Source organism: Ictidomys tridecemlineatus, chromosome 1, assembly GCF_052094955.1.
Source record: "Ictidomys tridecemlineatus isolate mIctTri1 chromosome 1, mIctTri1.hap1, whole genome shotgun sequence".
Lineage (NCBI taxonomy): Eukaryota > Metazoa > Chordata > Mammalia > Rodentia > Sciuridae > Ictidomys > Ictidomys tridecemlineatus.
In genome coordinates this window covers 239,908,019-239,925,969 of record NC_135477.1, presented here as the reverse complement: position 1 = coordinate 239,925,969, position 17,951 = coordinate 239,908,019, and the positions used below count along the sequence as shown (strand labels likewise).

Here is a 17,951-nt window from a genome sequence, read left to right as displayed (position 1 = left end):
GGGAAATGTTCACCAGGGTATCTGTCTTGCAAGGTAGTCACTATATCTACACAGTCAACCTGAGACTCTCTTTGTCACCCAAAAGTGTGACAGTTTAAGAGCTCAATGATAAAGATGCTCTCTTCCTTTGAATTGCAATATAGCTCATCTCCTAATGAAATATGAAGCTTTGATGGTCATGGCTCCTTAATTCTGTCCCCTGAATTCCTTCCGGGTGGGGTGAGGGGAAGAATGTTCTGTTGTATTTAGATTTACAGAGAATTGAACTCAGACTGTGGCCAAGTCAGCTGTAAGAGATCACAAATAAAATCCAAGAAAAAATTAAAAGTTATAGATTGTATTCCATTTCAGGAACATCCCTTTGTGTGGCATATAGCACAAGTACATAAATGCATTTATATAAAACAAACTCAGAATATCACTTTTATGCCAAATTTCCCAGTTAACAGGGGTGGAACTCTGTAGAGTTTTTTATTTTATATTTTACAATTATTTTTTTGTACTGTTTTGATGTGGATCCAGATAAACATATGCATTTCACTTATTTGCCTTTCAAATAGAACCTGAAAGAAAAAAAAATCTTTAAGAAAGGTCTGGGGTATTTATAGTAAGAAAGAAAAAAGAAAATTATTTTGTGATGCTATTTTTAAAGAACACCTTTTAGAAGTTTCTCAAAGCTCTAGTGGTTAGGACAGAGCTAAAGGCAAAAATATTGCTTAAGAAAACACTTTAGAACATGCTAGAAAAGCTGATGTCCAAGCTAAGCCCCCTGAGAGCAGAGAAAGTACTCACATGTCATGATGTCCTTTGAATCTCTTAAGGTTATTTTCTAAATGAGACTATGAGAACAAAATGAAATTATATTTTCCTTCCAGCTAGTTAAGACTCAAATCCCTAGATGAAAAGAAATGTTTTCTTTTTGGACAGTGATGTATTTCTAGTCAGTCTATTCCCAAAACAAATACACTAAAAACCCATCGCACACACAGACTAAAGGAAAGGTGCAGGATTGCTCTGAATTGCCATTTTTCAGGTAACCCTCCCTCAATAGAATAGGGTGGATGGGTTTGGTCTTGCAATCTATTACCTCTAAAGCTGTAGTTTATTAAAGTAGACCTCTCACTTATACAATGCTTATATTTTCACTTAGAGCAATACTGATTTGACGTGACTCAACTGTAGAAGACAGTGCTTATGGGCTACCCAGCATCCCTTTCTCTCCTTCTTCTGTCTTCCCAATAGAATTCTGGTTTTGTTCAGATATCAGGTAGGTATCTGCTCACACACACACACACACACACACACACACACACACACACTTCAAGGAGAGCTGATTCCAAGAATGGATCTTTAGTCTTAAGGACCAAATAGTACCAAATAGAAGAGTGCCCAGGGATTAATATACACTGGGGTGGTCCTAAGACCTAAGTTGGCTCAACCCAACTAAAAGGCACTGTTTTTAATCCTTGATTATGAATTTATTCCATCCCCTTTCAGCTAGACATGAATAAGGAAGCTTGTAGTTTCAACTGCCACTGGCAAACATCTGCCATGGGATGAATGACTGATACTGAGAGAGATCCAGAGTTTTCGGTTATATTATTGCTCTATGGATCTCTGGGAGTCTGCTTTCCTAGAGGCTGTTCTTTATGTAAAAACGATATTTTCATTTATTTTAAAATTCAGTTTGAGATGAGAGTTTTCTTTTACCCATAACCCAAAGCATCCTAATAGACTAAAAACACTTAGTGAAAGAGTAAGAAGTGAGTAATCTGATCTTTAGGATGTTGAACATGAATTAGCTCATTCTCCTGATCATCTTTTTCCTGTTAATAGGGTTTCTTGTTGGCTTCCCCTTTACTCCCACGAGCTTGATCACTTTTGGAAATCCTTTAATTCTCTACTTATTCTAAGGTTAGTGTTGTGCAGCGTAGGAGAGGACTGCCCTTAACCTGTTTAGATTACTGTTGCTAATCAGAGATGTTATTGATTGGAAGGTGTTAATCAAAGGAACAGTACAGGGCAGAAAAACGACATCAGGGATCACTGTTCGAATTATTTCAGAACCCATACTCTCTACTGTTCTTTCTTGGAAGCTATAATTTCCCACAGTAGGTCAGATGCAAGAGAAATATTTGCCAGATGATACCATGGTACCTATTCCAGTTTAGTAAATCCATTTATGTAAAACAAACTAATTTCTATTTTGGTAATTAGCGAGTTTAGAATTCTTTATGTACCTTTGACTTCAGACTAATGAATATCACATGAAACAGGGGAAATATGAGCCATGATCCAAACCTCTCCCACTTCATCTCATCACCTTACAAGACATTTTGGCATGTGGAGATAGAACTTAGCTAAAATGCATACTTCATTGCCAAGCAAGATTTATGAAGTTCCTGTTCTATGCATTGACTGCCACTTAAGAATCAAATGGGACTGCATAATCAGTTGAGTTTAATTCCATCTATTTTGTACAGCCATGTTCAAGGTTACAAGGTATAGAGAATCTGGTATTTGGCTTCCTACAGAACCTGGAGAAACATTTCCAAGGTAGTAATTTAAGAAAAAAAAATGATTTTACTCATAAAACACATACATCAGAGTGTTTCACAGTTTGTTTTGTAGATTCAGTTTGATGTACTACTATGGGTGGATGATAAAGCAAAAGATAACCAAGTTTATCATACTAGCCTATGCCAATGAGAAAAAATATACAGCCACAGTTAACAACATGAACTCATAAATAAAAACTGCAATAATTCTATGCCTGGAGGTAGAGTGACCAAAGAAATGCCAACTTACAGATAAGATATTTAATTATTCTTCTGGGAGAACTATTGCTTATAGTACCTGTAACAATTTTTCAGACATTTGGCCAGAAGCACCGCAGTCATCCTGGAGATTTGGGGCATCTTCCTACTGTTGGGGGTACCTCTTTGGACAATCTAGAAGGCTGGCATGGACTTTCTTGCTTCTCAACTATATTCCCACAATGAATCCAAAGGAAATAAGATTAAAAGGAAGGAAAACTAACATCCAACATGAATAATGGAAAAGCACATCAAGGTAGCCCAGAATTTCATGATGAGCAGTCCCCATTTATTCTTTCAACCAACATTTGATGTTTTCTTGCTGTTTTTTTAAAAGCAGTGTTAGATCTCAGTACTAAAGTAAGACTCTGTGGCCTTTTTCTTGAAGCTGTGTGAAAGACCAGATGTAACAATTATGGTGGGGGTGCCTATGGTGGTGGTACCTGCCGGCTGCTTCATTAGGACAGTCACATAGACTTTTTTTTCAATCTTATTCACTTATTTATTTATTGCAGTGCTGAGAATCGAACCTAGTGCCTCACGCATGCTAGGCAAGTGCTCTACCCCTGAGCCACAACCCCAGCCATAGTCACATAGACTTTTTAAAACATGGCTTGACAGCTACACTGACAGTCAGTAAAGACTCTTACACAACCACACAGTGAGTAATGTAAGTAATGAGGGCAGGATAGGTAGGTGGAGGCCAGGCACCTTTTCCTGACTGATTCCTGACCTTTTCCCTGAAGGGTCCAAGATTTGGCCAGGTGAAGATGAGTGGTGACACAGGGGTGGGGGGTGTCAGCTACCAAGACAGCTGTTCACATGCCCACAAGCTGACTGTGCACAGGATTTGGTGTCAACACATTAAACTCTAGATATAACAATGGTAGATCCTAATCTACTTAGTGACTAAAAGACTGAATCCTGACAGAACACCCCTCTCTGCATGGGATGAGTTTATAAAATGACACCAACCGTTATGTTAAATACTGAATACATAATGCACCCAGACTGGTATCAAAGCATTGTGTCATTCAAGGCACCCACCACAACTTGCACAAAAATGTTCATTAAATGGTTATTGAATTGAAGTGCCATCACCCAAATCCCAAATTTCAGCTAGTCTTGTTCCATGAAATGATTTCTTGCTGAAAGGTATTTCTCCTGATGGTAAATATACTGTTTTGAGATTGATGACAAAATCCCTAGAGATTTATGAATTAGAGAAAGAAAAAAATATACCGTGAAAAATATTCTGAGACATACTGTCAAAAACATAAAACTATTTTAAGATTGTGGTAGTGAAGACGGATGTGGTGGTTCTTTCTATGATGGGCAGGAGGTCAGAAGCCAAACCTAAAAATGAGCAGAAACCCTACTAATCATGATGTAACCTGAAACAAGAAGCCGATTTCTGTATTCATGGAAGATGTAAACATGGGGCAAAGAGAAAATATAATTAGCTCTGAATGTCCCGCTCACAAAGCTGGTATGGTTGATCTTGAGTGGAGTGTGAGGAAGAAAGCCATTTCCCCTAAGTTTCTGGTGTAGATTTGTCCAGTTACCTATGGTTTCTCGGGTACTAAGGATGACAGGAGAAGTGCTCAGTAAATATGAAATGGATAAATAAATCAATGATGAATATGAATCTACCAAACATTCTGCCCAGGTCTCCCTTGGGATCAACAGTAAGTGATTACAAGACTGACTTAAAGAGACAGTCCTTGAGCAAAAAGGCCTCCGTGAGGCTGAAATCTGCAGCTTGGGCTGTAACTAATTGATCTCACATTACAGAATACATTGATATCCTCATTGAGGGATGAAAAAAAAAAGATGAGTTTTCTTTCTAACTGTATTTTTGAGTCATGAGAACTCTGTACATCGCACATTTGTTTACATATACGTAACCCCTGTACCTTTGACTTTTTTGTATTTGAGAAACACACATCTTTCTATCTAGATATATCCATCTGCCTATTTAATCTATTATCCATCGATCCATCCATTATTATTATTTTATTTTGCTTTTTATACATGTAACACATACATTTATATCAGGTACAAAAGGTACAAGAATATAATAGTTAAAACCACATGGGTTGTCTAGATAGCTAGGATTTAGTTTGGGCTCACATGTGTGACTTTGGGCAAATTGTTGGACTCCTCTGTTCCCAGTTTTATCTTTGAAATTGGGAAGATGGACAATATTTACCTCAGAGCCTCGTTGAGGTCATTAAATTCACGTAAGACCTTTAGAATAGTGTCTGACACACTGTTAAGTGCTTTCTAAGTGTTAGCTATTATTATTATACTACTTTATTTCCCCAATCGTCTTGCTCATTTTTCTCCTTAAGTAATAGAATCAAAAATATTTTCCAGAGAATATTTAGGATTATTTGAATAAGGGGTGGGAAAAAAAAGTCATTCACTTAGCAAATAAGCAATTGCCTCATTTATCAGAGAAAATATATAGTAACACACATGGGTACTAAAATCGTAAAAGGAAAAAAAAAATTTGGAAAGGACAGTGTTTGGTTTAGGTTTGAATTTTCCAAAATAAAATATGTTGAAAGTGTAAACTCAGAGGTATATTCTGTTTCCAAAGACAATTTGAGAATTAAAAAATCAAAATGACAGACGTCTGCTAATCTGCTTAGGAAGGCATAAATTGTTAATCAGGCTCCAGGCGACAATGCTTAATACCAACTTTAATAAAAGTCTGCCTGGAGGAAAGAGAGGGCTGGTGGCTGGGCTTTGAAAGCTGGGCAGCCCTATCAACCCTGGTTCCTCTGGCTCTCAGGACATCATGGAATCAGTTTCTTTTGAAACAGACTCCTTCTAAAGAAGTCAGAGTTATTAAAAATTAAGTTGTCAGCAAGGCTAGAAAAATCATATTTCCACTGGCGTGAATGAGCTTGAAAAGGAAATAATTTGGGAAAATATTTATTTAAGAGATCTTTTGGAGCTTGCATGAGAATTTGACCCAGTGAGAATTTATTGGGCATCTATACTAACAGTTTACTAGTGATGCCCACACCTCAAAATTCTGAACTTGAAATGGAAAAGTGATATTTAAAACCATTTTCTAGTTTCCCCCAACTTGGGTTTATCTATTCTGTAAAGCATCTTCTATTTGTATCAGGTGGGCAGGGAATCAAATAAAGATTTTCCCAAAAGTCTCGGCTGAATATCATTCTTAGGAACACTTGTCAATCAGCTAAAACCTAAATGGGGAAGTGTCTGACAGGCAGAGCATCTCTTTAGCATGCAGAGTCTTCAGAGCTGCTTTTCTGGATTGTTCAGTTTAACCCTGTATAAATTTCTCTCCTTGCTTTAAAGTCTCTCTTCAAACCATTATGGATATTAGTGTATATTTCTTAGTTTAAAAGTAGGGCAAGCCTGGTTCTTGTCTTCTGTGACTGGTTTCTCTAATCAACCATGATGAAAAGATTATCAGAGGAAAAAAGGAAAAAAATAAGTCATTTAAAAATCTATTTTAGCTTAGTGGCAAATTGGGAAGCAAACATATGCTCTACTAATGTTCAGAACATCCGGGGTGCAGAGCAAACTTTTTGTTCTCTAATGCCCAATTAGTCTAGTCTAGGGTTTCAATAATTTCTCTTCTGTCCACCACATAAAACTCTTTCATTACATCACATTAGACTCATTTGTTAGAGAGTTTTTCAATTCTTATGTACCTTGCAACCTCACATTTTAAATGAAGCCACTGTCCTATTTAGTGTCCCACTTGGGGACAAAGTGCTTATTTGGATTAGCACAAGACATCTTGCACTGCTTACCCCCTTTTTGTGGTCATCTCTTTAATTAATTGTTTTTCAGGACACAAAGTATGTGCCATTTAAATTCAAGGAGTGGGGAAGTTCCCTCAGAAAAATAAAACCACAGTGTTCTTTGGAAAGATAGTTTGGAATATGGTAGCAAAAAATTATAAGGAAACTGGAGAAGGAAAATGCAGCATGACACAAATATGTTAAGTATAAAATCTGTGCTTGACATGCCTGTACTTCTTTTTTTTTTTTTCTTTTCCAAAGACAGTTTACTTGCAGATAAACATTTCCACAAATGCAAAAATTACTATAGAGCTGGTACTTTTGGTATCCGAGGGTGGGATGTACCAGTGGGATGAGATCACTGCACTTGAGTAACTAGTAAGGAACCACACTTCATTCTTTTGTCTTAATTAAGACCTGGCCCAAACATTTCTCTCCTCTCCTGTCCTCTCCTCTCTCTTTTTGATAAAAAGCAGTCAAGTCAGAGAATAAAACTCTGGCATTGATATTTATCACAAGGCCATCCTCATAGAATTAATTCTTTATGAAACACTGACAAAATCCTAACTAGATACTTTTAAACAAGTAGTTTAATTTGAGAATAATTTCTGGAAGATATAGTAGCTTGACTTGGTTCAAATTAGGATTCATCAGTAATGTAAGACTCGTGATGGGTTTTATCATTTTGCATTGGTGATTTCTTAGTCTGACCACACACCATTCTGATTGGTGTTAAATTAGAACCTGTTGCTAAGGAGAGCTCAGAATATTTTAGTTGAATATGAAATTGAACAGTTTCAAACATTTTATAAGATGGATGATAGTGGATTAATGAAACTCTATCTCTTTAAAATTCTGAAATAGGAGGTGTAAGCTTTGCAGTTAAAAATATAATCTTATTTTCATGACTAAAATCTGTACTATATCCTAAAAGGCAACACTTTTTTTTTTTCTTTCTTTCTTTTTTTTTGGTACCAGGGATTGAACTCAGGGGCACTTGACCATTGATCCACATCCCCAGCCCTATTTTGTATTTTATTTAGAGACAGGATCTCACTGAGTTGCTTAGCGCCTTGCTTTTGCTGAGGCTGGCTTTGAACTCGTGATCCTCCTGCCTCAGCCTCTAAGCTTGCTAGGATTACATGTGTGCACCACCACACCCAGCATGCAATTGTTTTTGAAGCAAAAATGTGTACCTTAAAATACAAATCAATGCCTTATAAAAATTTTGTTTTTCCATAATTATTGAAAGTTTGTTTTAGGGGAAAAAGAGACACCCCTTTCATGAATTATATGGGTACAGTTAGATAAAACTTTTCACCTCCCACTGAATCATCCATTATGTAGTCAAGTGGGCAGATGTATTGCTTCTGACACACTCCGACTAGGAGTTTGACAAAACACATGTTTAGAGGACCTGTTAATTTGGTCAAAGATCATATTAATATTCTAACATTAATATTAATGTGTATAAGTTTTAATGAAGGGACCCAAGGATACCTTTTAATTTAGTGGTTTTAGTTTAGTTTGTCCTTTTGGCTGGTTTAAATATAATTGCTTTTTGCTCATCCAAATGGGAAAGAAAAGAATTAAGTCAATAACTTTTTTTTTTTTTTTTAATAACAAAGCCATCCATTATCTAACCCATTTGTCACCAGACTTTCAGGTTTCATGGAACATTAACAGTTTTATTTTTAAAGAGTGGGGGGAAGATGACATTGGATTGCTTGCTAGATTTTAATTTTGCTAAAGCAAAAACCAGCATAATCTATCCATACATATGCTTCCATGAAAGAATTGACATTTTAACTCCAAAGAAGTGGGAAGTTCACTGAGTTTTTAAAATAAAATAAGTTGGGACTTATGAAAAAATACAACAGGTTGTCATCATTTTTTATATCTGTTCATTGGCCACTAAACTTTTTTTGAAAGGTCGACACTTGACTTTGGGTATCCTGGGAATCACTGATTTGTTTAAGGTTCATTCACATGTGTCCCCCAAGCAGAGGTCAAAACTATAAAGAAAATTTTTAATTTTTCTTTGCAATAGGCATTTTACAAAATGTACAAACACATGAAAATCCCGAAGAAGCCCATATCCTTATTTTTGCTATTAAGTTTCCATGTCTGCTCCTTCATGGAATACTTATAAATAACAATATTGTAGATTTAAATTTCCTCTTTAATTTTTAATGCTGGAATTAAGTGGAGATGACAAAATGCAATGACATCCGGCAACCAGAAATCAAGCTTCAAAAGAGAAAGATAGAGATAAAAGAACAAAATGAATTTAGTACATCCATGGATAAGTTACTTCATCTCTCTGGTTATCAGTTATCTCATATGTAAATGATGGGTGTTGGGTGAAGTCATCTCTAAGCTCCTTCCTGTGTCTTATATTCTCTGATTTTATTTCTAATTATCAAACTTCCCTTGAAGGCTAGATTAACAACATGACTTTTTGAACGGGGGCAATAGAAAGAATAGAGTCTAATGAAAATGGCTCATCAAATGTCAATCATCTATAACGTGAATTAAGAGGGTTTCTCCTTCCTTCCTTCTCTTCCCCTCCCCCATCCTTTCCTCATTTTCTTTGTTTTTGTGTTTTGTGGGGTGTTTTATGGTGTGTGTGTGTGTGTGTGTGTACGTGTGCATGGGCACACGTGTGGGATTTTACTTGATAAACAAATAATTCAGAAAAAATACTGAATTATGATCATAATGAGGAAACATACTTATGATCATAAAAGAAGAAAATAATCAATCTTACTTACCAGATAAAGAAGGTGGTAAATACAAGCTTACTCAGGTTTACCTAGACAACCAGATGCTATGGACATAGTGAGGCATGTCCATGTGCTGAGAATGGACTGATGTCCTTAGAGGATACTGTGAGGTTGGGATGTCCCCTCCCCATCAATGAAATGAACAGTTCTCAATTCTAGCTACTTTTCTGAAGTACCCTTTCCACAATGACGCTCTCTCTGAAGGCAGGATATGATACTTTACTCTCCCATAAAAAGTGCCATCATTATGTTCAGACAAATGACCTACACAGTGCTTTTTAGTACACTTACACACTTTAATGTGTGCTTGAAAATGTTTGTTTTAAAAAAATAAAAACATTTTCTTAACCTTAAAATGTACCTTTCTCTGGCCAAAATAATAAAGTCCCTCCCAAATCCTCTGCTGCTCTGTATTTCTCAGTGACACTTTCCCTTCTAAGATCTCACAAGTATTTGTGAACATTCATTAAGTGCTTCGCTCAGATGGAGAGTCCCTGGAAATTCAAACCAAAAGAGGGCTAAATAAAGAAGATAAGAGTATAAAATTTCCATTTTGACTTATTGTGTCTTTATTGCTGTGCAAAAATTCATGGAAAATACTTAGAACAGTGTGTGACATACAGAAGCTTAGAAGGTTAGTTTATTATTTTTTATCATTACTATTATTTGGATACATAAAAATTCTGAGAATACTCATCATTATTTTTTTTTTAATCTTGGCTGAATACTTATAAATAACAGTATTGTAGATTTAGATTTCCCCTATACCGAGTATGGTTGTGGGGGTGTTCTGTTTTGGTAGTTCAGTCTTTCATTATGTTAAATCATATATGAGGTCCAAAAGGGTAATAAATGGAATATTTGATCTGTATCGTTTTTATATACTTTAGATTTCAGAATAAAAAATATATCTATTTAGCTTGCAGGACAAAAAGATAATACAAGGAATGAGTTGGTATTATTCAAAGCACTAAGAAAACAACTTCCTTGATTCTGATGGACTTTCAGGCCACATTTTAAAAAACATACTCTTTGGTTAATTTATGACCCATCCAACATCATCTCCTTTAGATGGTGATTTTTTTAAGGATAATTTTTGAGTAGAGGAGTGTATACAAACACGTTAATGATGTAATCATGTTATAAGGTTGTATTTAATAGCACCATTTATAAAGAGGAAATATATTTGTGGAGAAGTGGCAATTTTAATTCTTTTGCTTCCTTCACAAGTAAATATTTACCTCCTCGTCTGTTAACATTTTACTCCCTTGGACATCTCCTCAGTTTAATGTTTTCTTGCTATTTGCCATTACTATAACTTATTAGATCTCTTGAACATCTTTTGACTAGATCTACCCACTTAGGAAATGACAGAAGGAGACAAATACTATCTTTCAAGGGATGAAATATGAAGATAAATCACACCCTATGGTGTGGCTAGCTTCATATTCTTCATCTTCTTCATAAATTATTCTCTTCCACAATTTAACACTACACATTTTAGTAAAAGCTTATGATCCAGGCTGCCTACTTATACTGTAAACCAAATTTAATAGTAACTTCCTGGCTTTAATTAAACTTCTCTCCTTATAAATCTCAGCAAGGTGATCAGATTGCTGGAGAAAGCAAGCACCCAACAGTGCTAACATAAAGGTATTAAACAGATTAAGCAGACATAATCTCTAATATTCTGCAGGAGGGAAAATCAGCACTCTGCACAGGTACCCATTCTACATTCAAGAGCGTACGTATGCCCAGAGCATCCAGCCCTCAGTGAGTTTCTTTGCTAGAAGAGTTGAACATTTCTTGGACAGTTCAGTTTTGATCAACTAGACCACAGACTGAAGATGGTTTCTTCTGGCTCAACAATTTTTGGTTTCTTACAAGTTGATACTGTTTCACTTTCCTAGTAAATGGAATCACACCATCTTTTTGAAGGATTATCTGTACTTTCCCCTTCTTCCCTTATCTACCTTCTTTGTGGGTGATAGTGTTACAAAGACTATATTCTGTGGATTCAGTCATTAATTAGAGAGAACCTGAAGTTCCTCATAGGACTGCTTTGAAAAAGGGAGCCTTCCTTAGGAATAGGGTCTTTTAAAAGTGCAGATCAGTTAATCTTTTTAAGAAGCAAGCTCAAACACAAATATTACTGTTCAGATCTAGAAAAGAGTCCCAATTTCTCATCTGTCCTCAAAATATTATAGAAATCCCCATGAAGGGGGAAAGAAAGAAAGAAAGAAAGAAAGAAAGAAAGAAAGAAAGAAAGAAAGAAAGAAAGAAAGAAAGAAAGGGCCTGAAAAGAAAATCAACCCATTCCCTATGCTTCTATATTTTTTCTCCCATATTTGGAACTTCCAAACTGGGTGCTCTGTGGGTATGTGTGATTAATTCCCCCTTTTTCTCCTGCAGTTCTTCTATCACTATAATGTTCTTGAGTCTTTGTATTTAGTATTATTATTTGGAAAAGAATTAAGCCAGAGAAAGTTTAATCATCTACATTTTTACTTTTTGTGAAGCAAAATGTAGGCTCAGTAGACACTAGCTAGGCTCAAACACTGTTCAAAGTGCAGCTCAGACTGTCACTGCTTGTTATTTTTATAAACCAGACCCTAATTCTGATGGACCCCAAAGAATGGGCTGCAGTGACTAAGGAAGCAGCACGAGGCAACTGGCTTCGGCTGGACGTTATCTCATTTGGAACACATTTCAAATTTTAGAACAGATTTCTAAATTGGATGTTGAAACCTGCAGACTGTCAGCAGAAGAGGCTGATTCGCCCTATAGTACTTATCTTATTCCAAGTTCCAGGCAGTTTTTTAAGAGAGGAGGTTAGCTAAAATGTGTTGTGGATATATCAAAGAGAAATTACAACACATACACACAACAACAACAACAACCAGAATAGGGGCAACACACGCACCTAAACACCTTGTGGGCTATTTATATATGATTATTTGAATTCTTTTTCTGCAAATAAGTCTTTAGTGGTGGGAAATCTTCAAGTGATACTTTCTAAGTCATAACTATCAGGTTATTATAATTATGAAGTGAATTGGAATTTAGAAAGTAGATCCTTGACAAGGTCAGAAATAGGCAAATCTTATATCAAAGGTAGTGAAATCTTTATTATCATAGACCAGATACTGAAAATTTACATACCCAGCAAAGTATAAAAATAGTCACGAGTCTCTTAAGTAAGGGAACTATAGGAATGATAGTAATCATGGCTTTGACCTGGCATGAATATCAAGATGGTGCTTGGAGAATGCTAACTTATCTATGGAGAAAAGGTTACTCTTATGAGCTACAGGGAGAAATGCATGGAGTGACCCACTAGAGGTCCCTTCCAACTTAAAAAAAGTTTCACTAGTTCAAAAGATGCAGCCTTAGCAAGTTGGCATTCATGACTGCAAAACAAGTAGGGCCAGAAAGGGGACCAAACAGTAATTCCTTGGGAAGATACATATTTGTCACAGTTTATCTCTCTTCCTCTCTCTTTTTAATCCCCTTTGTGAGGCACTCAATTAGACTAATTAGACATTTAGACTTGTTCCAACTTACTGATACAGTAAGGAAGTATCATTTCATGCCTTGTGATGGTAGCTGCACTTTCTAGAAATTTTAGCTGTTTTCCAGTATCTCAAGCAGTATTTTGCAAGATAATTTTTTTTTTCTTAAAAGGGAAGAATGCCTCACAGTAAGTTTCTCTTTGCAAAGCTGATGGAAGTGGTGGGAGGAGGTAAAGGTATACATTTTTGGTAGAAAATGATTTTGTTTTCATATATTATCTTTGCAGAGTTAGCATTGAGAAATGTAATTGCAATAAATTGGTGTAAAAGCCAGCTAGTAAAGGGATTAAAAGTCCCTCTGGAGACACCAGCCTGTCTCTTCTAATGGCACCAAAAGATAATTGTGGACAAATAAGATAGAACTAAATCATTGCCATTTTCCTTTAAAAATGTGCTGCTACCTCTTATTTTTTTTTTCTGAAGAAACTGGTTACTTCCTCTGCTTCAAATGTAGTGGCATGAACCATCAAACTAGGTAGGAAGAGAACTGCCTTTTATTTTGCCCCAATATCTTTTTAATTAGAACACAGCAAAAAGCAAAAGGGGATGATGTACAATCCTAGTGATCGTATTTTGCAAATCAATTGTTGGATTTCTTTTAAGTTTTTGAGCTGTGCATTGAAAATTTGGCCTCTGGCATATACTTTGCCCTCCTCTTTATGACATCATGAAGACATCTGCTTGATGGTATCCCCTTTCTTCACATAGCTGGTTTTCCGGTTCTTTAAAATAGCAAACACAGAGCCCTGCAAGTGCTAGTACACAAAAGGCGATGCTCAAGCTAAACTGAAAGAGATTTTTTTTTTTCTTTTCTTTTCTAAAGTAGAATCCTGAGGGTTTTCCTTTTCAGGTAAATCTGTCGGCAAGAAAAGAAAGGAAATAAGCAGCCCTTGGCCACCATTCACACAAAGGTATTCATTACTCATTCTTGGAAGAGTTGTGCATTAACTAGGTGTATCTCTGGGTTCCTTCCCCAACACCAGGAGGAGTTTGCACTCCCTGGATAATTAACCAGTCAGAAAGCCCATATTTTGTGACTGCACCCCACTTCTCCCCCAGCAACTACATGTGTACACCACAATCACTCCAGCAACATTGTTGCGGGCGGGGGGAGGGGGACCACACAAACACACATAATAAACGTTTTCTTTCCCACATTATGTGTTTCTGTAAGTGAAAATGAAGATGGCCTGGAAACACAGGATGATGAACCTCTACACTGTGACTATCTTAATTACGATTTCTTAAAAAAAAAAAAAAAGTGAAAGAGGAGAAAATGTAAGGCTATTCCGGATGATTAAACTTCTTGGTTCTCATTCTCAGTAGTAGTTAACTCAGGTGACTAGCTCTTGTACTCACAGAGACCTGCATTTAACTCTCTATAAAATATGGATTTTATTGCAGCAGCGACAACAGTTCTCAGTACCACGCTGACCTCTTCAGCATCTCCTATCTCGAGATGTATGGTAACTCTTGGCAGGAGAATATCTAACTACAGAAGTAATCCCAGCTCTGCAACTGCTGCAGTACACAACATTGCAACACCCCCTCTCAGTAAATTCCAGATGATCGCACTGGGGGCTTCACTTTTCTTGCATCTGAAACCTAAAAACCAGGAGCTGCTTGCCAACTAGTCTGAGAAAGGCGTTATCCACCCCCCAGATTTGTGCCTGGCTAGCTGTGGAAGAGAACAGGCGGGCTGCGTCTTGCACATGACTTTTCCCTGGACAGTGTGCTCCATTTTCGGAGTCCAATGTTGGACTTTCCTTGCAACCTAAGCATTTGTGTCCTACGTGAACCGGCAGACGTGGCCCCGAACGCGCAAGCTAACAGTTCGCTTTAGGCTCCTTCTCTCGACCAAACCATCGTTTTACTTTAAGTTTTCCTTATTGGGAGCATTCCAGAGTTTTCAGACTACCTGAATTTCTGCGTTACTCCCAAAGCCAAGAGCTATAACTCAGCCCAAGCGGGCACCACATAGACCCTTGTACTGTGAGCAGGTGAAAATAAATCAAGCCCCCGAACAGTTCCACCGGTCCTACACGCACCAGCGCCCTTGGTAATTGACCAGCCAACTTTGCAAATGCTCGAGCTCCCCTGGCAGCCTCCGCCGGCGGAGAGCAACGCAGCTGGTTCACCCGCGGACCCGCTCCATGTGCCTCGGTCAAACCCCACGGCAGATCGGTCTTACCAGCAGGCGGAGGAGCGGCGCCCAGGCTCCCCGGGAAGCGGCGCCGGTCCTGGGCAGGGGCAGCAGCGCCGCCAGCGCAGCCGGACCCGCGCTCCCGCCCCAACCCCGGCTCGCAGGCTGAGCATCCCTCCCAACTCCGGCGCGCGGCACCCACCCGGCGGAGAGGGATCTCTCTCTCTGATTGGCTTCCATCAACGCTACAGAATTAAAAAAAAAAAAAAAAAAAGGAAAATGCATGCACATCCACCAGCACCGTCTACGGAGACCGAACGCACCTCTGCTCGCCTTTCTGTGCCCGGGAGACCCTGCGACCCGCCCAGGCTGCTCTTGCCTCTGCCGCCGCCGCCGCCGCGGTCGCGGGCACTGCGTTCTTACTGTCGCGGCTGAAACTGCAGCTCCCGGGATGGGAAGGTTACGGGCTCCGGAGAGCTGGCTCTTGTGGGCACACACTGATTTGCAAGTGAATGAAGTGGGAGGGAGCAAAGAGAGGAGGACTTTGTTAAAGAGGCCCAGAGCCTGCCCCCGCCCGCCCCCTTCCCTTGACAGAATGACTCCCAGTGTTTGAAGTCCTGAGCAATTCGCTCTCTGTAACACTCCCTCAGCTCCAGGCTTTTCCTTCGTTTTCTTTCTTTCTTATTTATTTTTTTGGGGGGGACGGATGGGTGGGTTATGTCATATTGAAAACTTGTGCGACTTTATCTGATCCCTTTTGTATGTTGTCAAAATGTACCTTGTACTATTATCAGCAAAGGTCTGATGTTCTTTTTTTATTCGACCAAGCAATTACGATTCCCAGGGACACGATACCGTGTCTTGCTGTGCGTTGGCCAGCTTCGTGAGATAGCACGCGTAACATGCACACACACAGAACAACCCCGGTCTCCTGAGATAGCAATACCGACGGCTGTTGTTTGCAACATAAACAGATGCAAGCAGACACAGATTCACAATGCTTTTCCATCTCTGCTTTCAGAAAGTCGGATTTTAATATAGCCCCACTATCTCTGGTACTCTTGCGGAGTGAGTAACCCCAGGATATTGTAGCATGAAGCCATACTTCCCTAGGCTTGCAGAAACGTTCAGCTCAAAATCCAAGCCCTTCAGGCTTGCCAATGACTTAATGGCTGATGCCATATTTCTAGATGATCTGATGCAAGGATCTACAAGACTTGCAGAAGAGGGGTATATGATGCCATTTAAGATCTTTTTAAATTTTTTATTTTTATTTGTAGAATCTTTCTGGAAACTTACAGAAGTAGGATAATCTCCAGATAAAACTCTTTGGTACACATGGCTGTGCGAATGGCTGTATTTACAATTACAAAGAAGTGACTTCTAATGTTAAGGTACTAAGCTGCAAAAGCCTTAAACATGTCCAAGCACTATTAAATGAGAGTGACAATTTTCTACATAGGAGACGTAGACATGATGGAGTCAGGTGATGTTGGATTAGGAAAATTAAATCTAATTACCACAGTGATTGCAGCCGGGGTCAGTAGCATCCCATGCCAGCTGTGTTTGTGTATGCTGCAAGTTCTCAGGGAGATTTCCATTGCATAGTGCTCTAAGAAATTCCAGGCCAGTTGGCCTCTGAGCAGTTAAATTGGTTGGAGGTTGGTCTTATTCCCAAGAGAGCTCTTACTAGAAAACCTTTTGTGTCTCCAATAGAAGTCCAGGCATTTAAATAAAGCCAAAATCAAAGTATTTCCTCTAGGCAGCTAGTGCTTCAAAGAAGTGTGTGTGGAATGGTTTTAGCACAGATGTTCTGCACATGCACAGTGGAAAGACTTTGAGTTTCATTCTTGAAAAGATCTCCCCCTAATGAAGAATTGACATCAATTTACCAAAAGAGGCTGAACATTTTCTCTTCATGTAGTTATTTAAACTAGAAGGAAGCTGTTTTGCATTCATAGTCCACACCTCTGATTACGAATTTCTTATACATTTAACTTGAAAAACTAGCTTTTTATGTCCATATAGTCCTTTACTGTTCAAAAACTACTTTAATAGTCTATTTTATCTAATTCTATCAACAAGTGGTGTGACTCCCCCCACCCACCCCCATTAAGACAGAGAAAACTGAAGACACAGCGGAGATTAAGTAACATGTCCAAGGCAATCAAACCAGGAATCACAGGGTGGAAAAGATTATTGGCCAAACTGTGTGCAGATGTGGGTGCAGGCAAATGTACTGAACCACAAGTTATTTGTGTATATATAATTTATCAACTTATTACCATATATGATAAATTAGTAAAGGTGCATGTAATATATAAAGATGTCAATAAAAGTAAGTTATATCTTAAGATTGCCTGTAGCAGACAGATATACAAATTAACTGATTTTTTTGGTATAAGAAGAATCATAATGAAGTTGATTTTCCATCCATTGAACCAGTTAATATATTACAAAGGAAATCTCTAATTGTTTGCCATATACCACCTTTCAAATCCCATAAAGCTACCAATCAAAGATAGTTAAAATAATTACTTTTTAAGAATGAACAGATAAATTTGCTTCTGAGCAGTTCAAGTGACAGCATTAATTACATAAAGGATAGCACTTTTTGTATTACAAAATTTTATGTGATTTTTTTGAGGCCTCCTAGTAAGATATAATACCCTGAAGTATGGGATCGATGCAAATATGCAGAATTAGTTTATCCAGGAAACTTAAGAGAGGGAATTCTGCAGTGCTGCAGTCCGGCTGCAGCAAAATAACTGGGGGTGACGAACAACTTGTGTAGCTTGATACAGCAGAAGTAGGAGCCGTTTATTGTAGGACAGGAGCTGTAT

General features: G+C 38.0%; 1 protein-coding gene across 2 annotated transcripts in view; it reads right to left on the bottom strand.

Annotated features, from left to right (window-relative positions):
- The window catches only part of Cdh6 (cadherin 6), a 123,984-nt gene extending 108,350 nt beyond the window's left edge, over positions 1-15,634 (bottom strand). Inside the window, exon 1 of one of the 2 annotated variants that reach the window (XM_005325664.4) lies at positions 15,432-15,634. The gene's annotated coding sequence lies outside the window, so the exon portion shown is untranslated. Of the gene's footprint in view, positions 1-15,156; positions 15,302-15,431 lie in introns of those variants that run through there. The other variant, XM_021726598.3, reaches the window with a different exon arrangement.
- Positions 15,635-17,951: the final 2,317 nt, after the last annotated feature.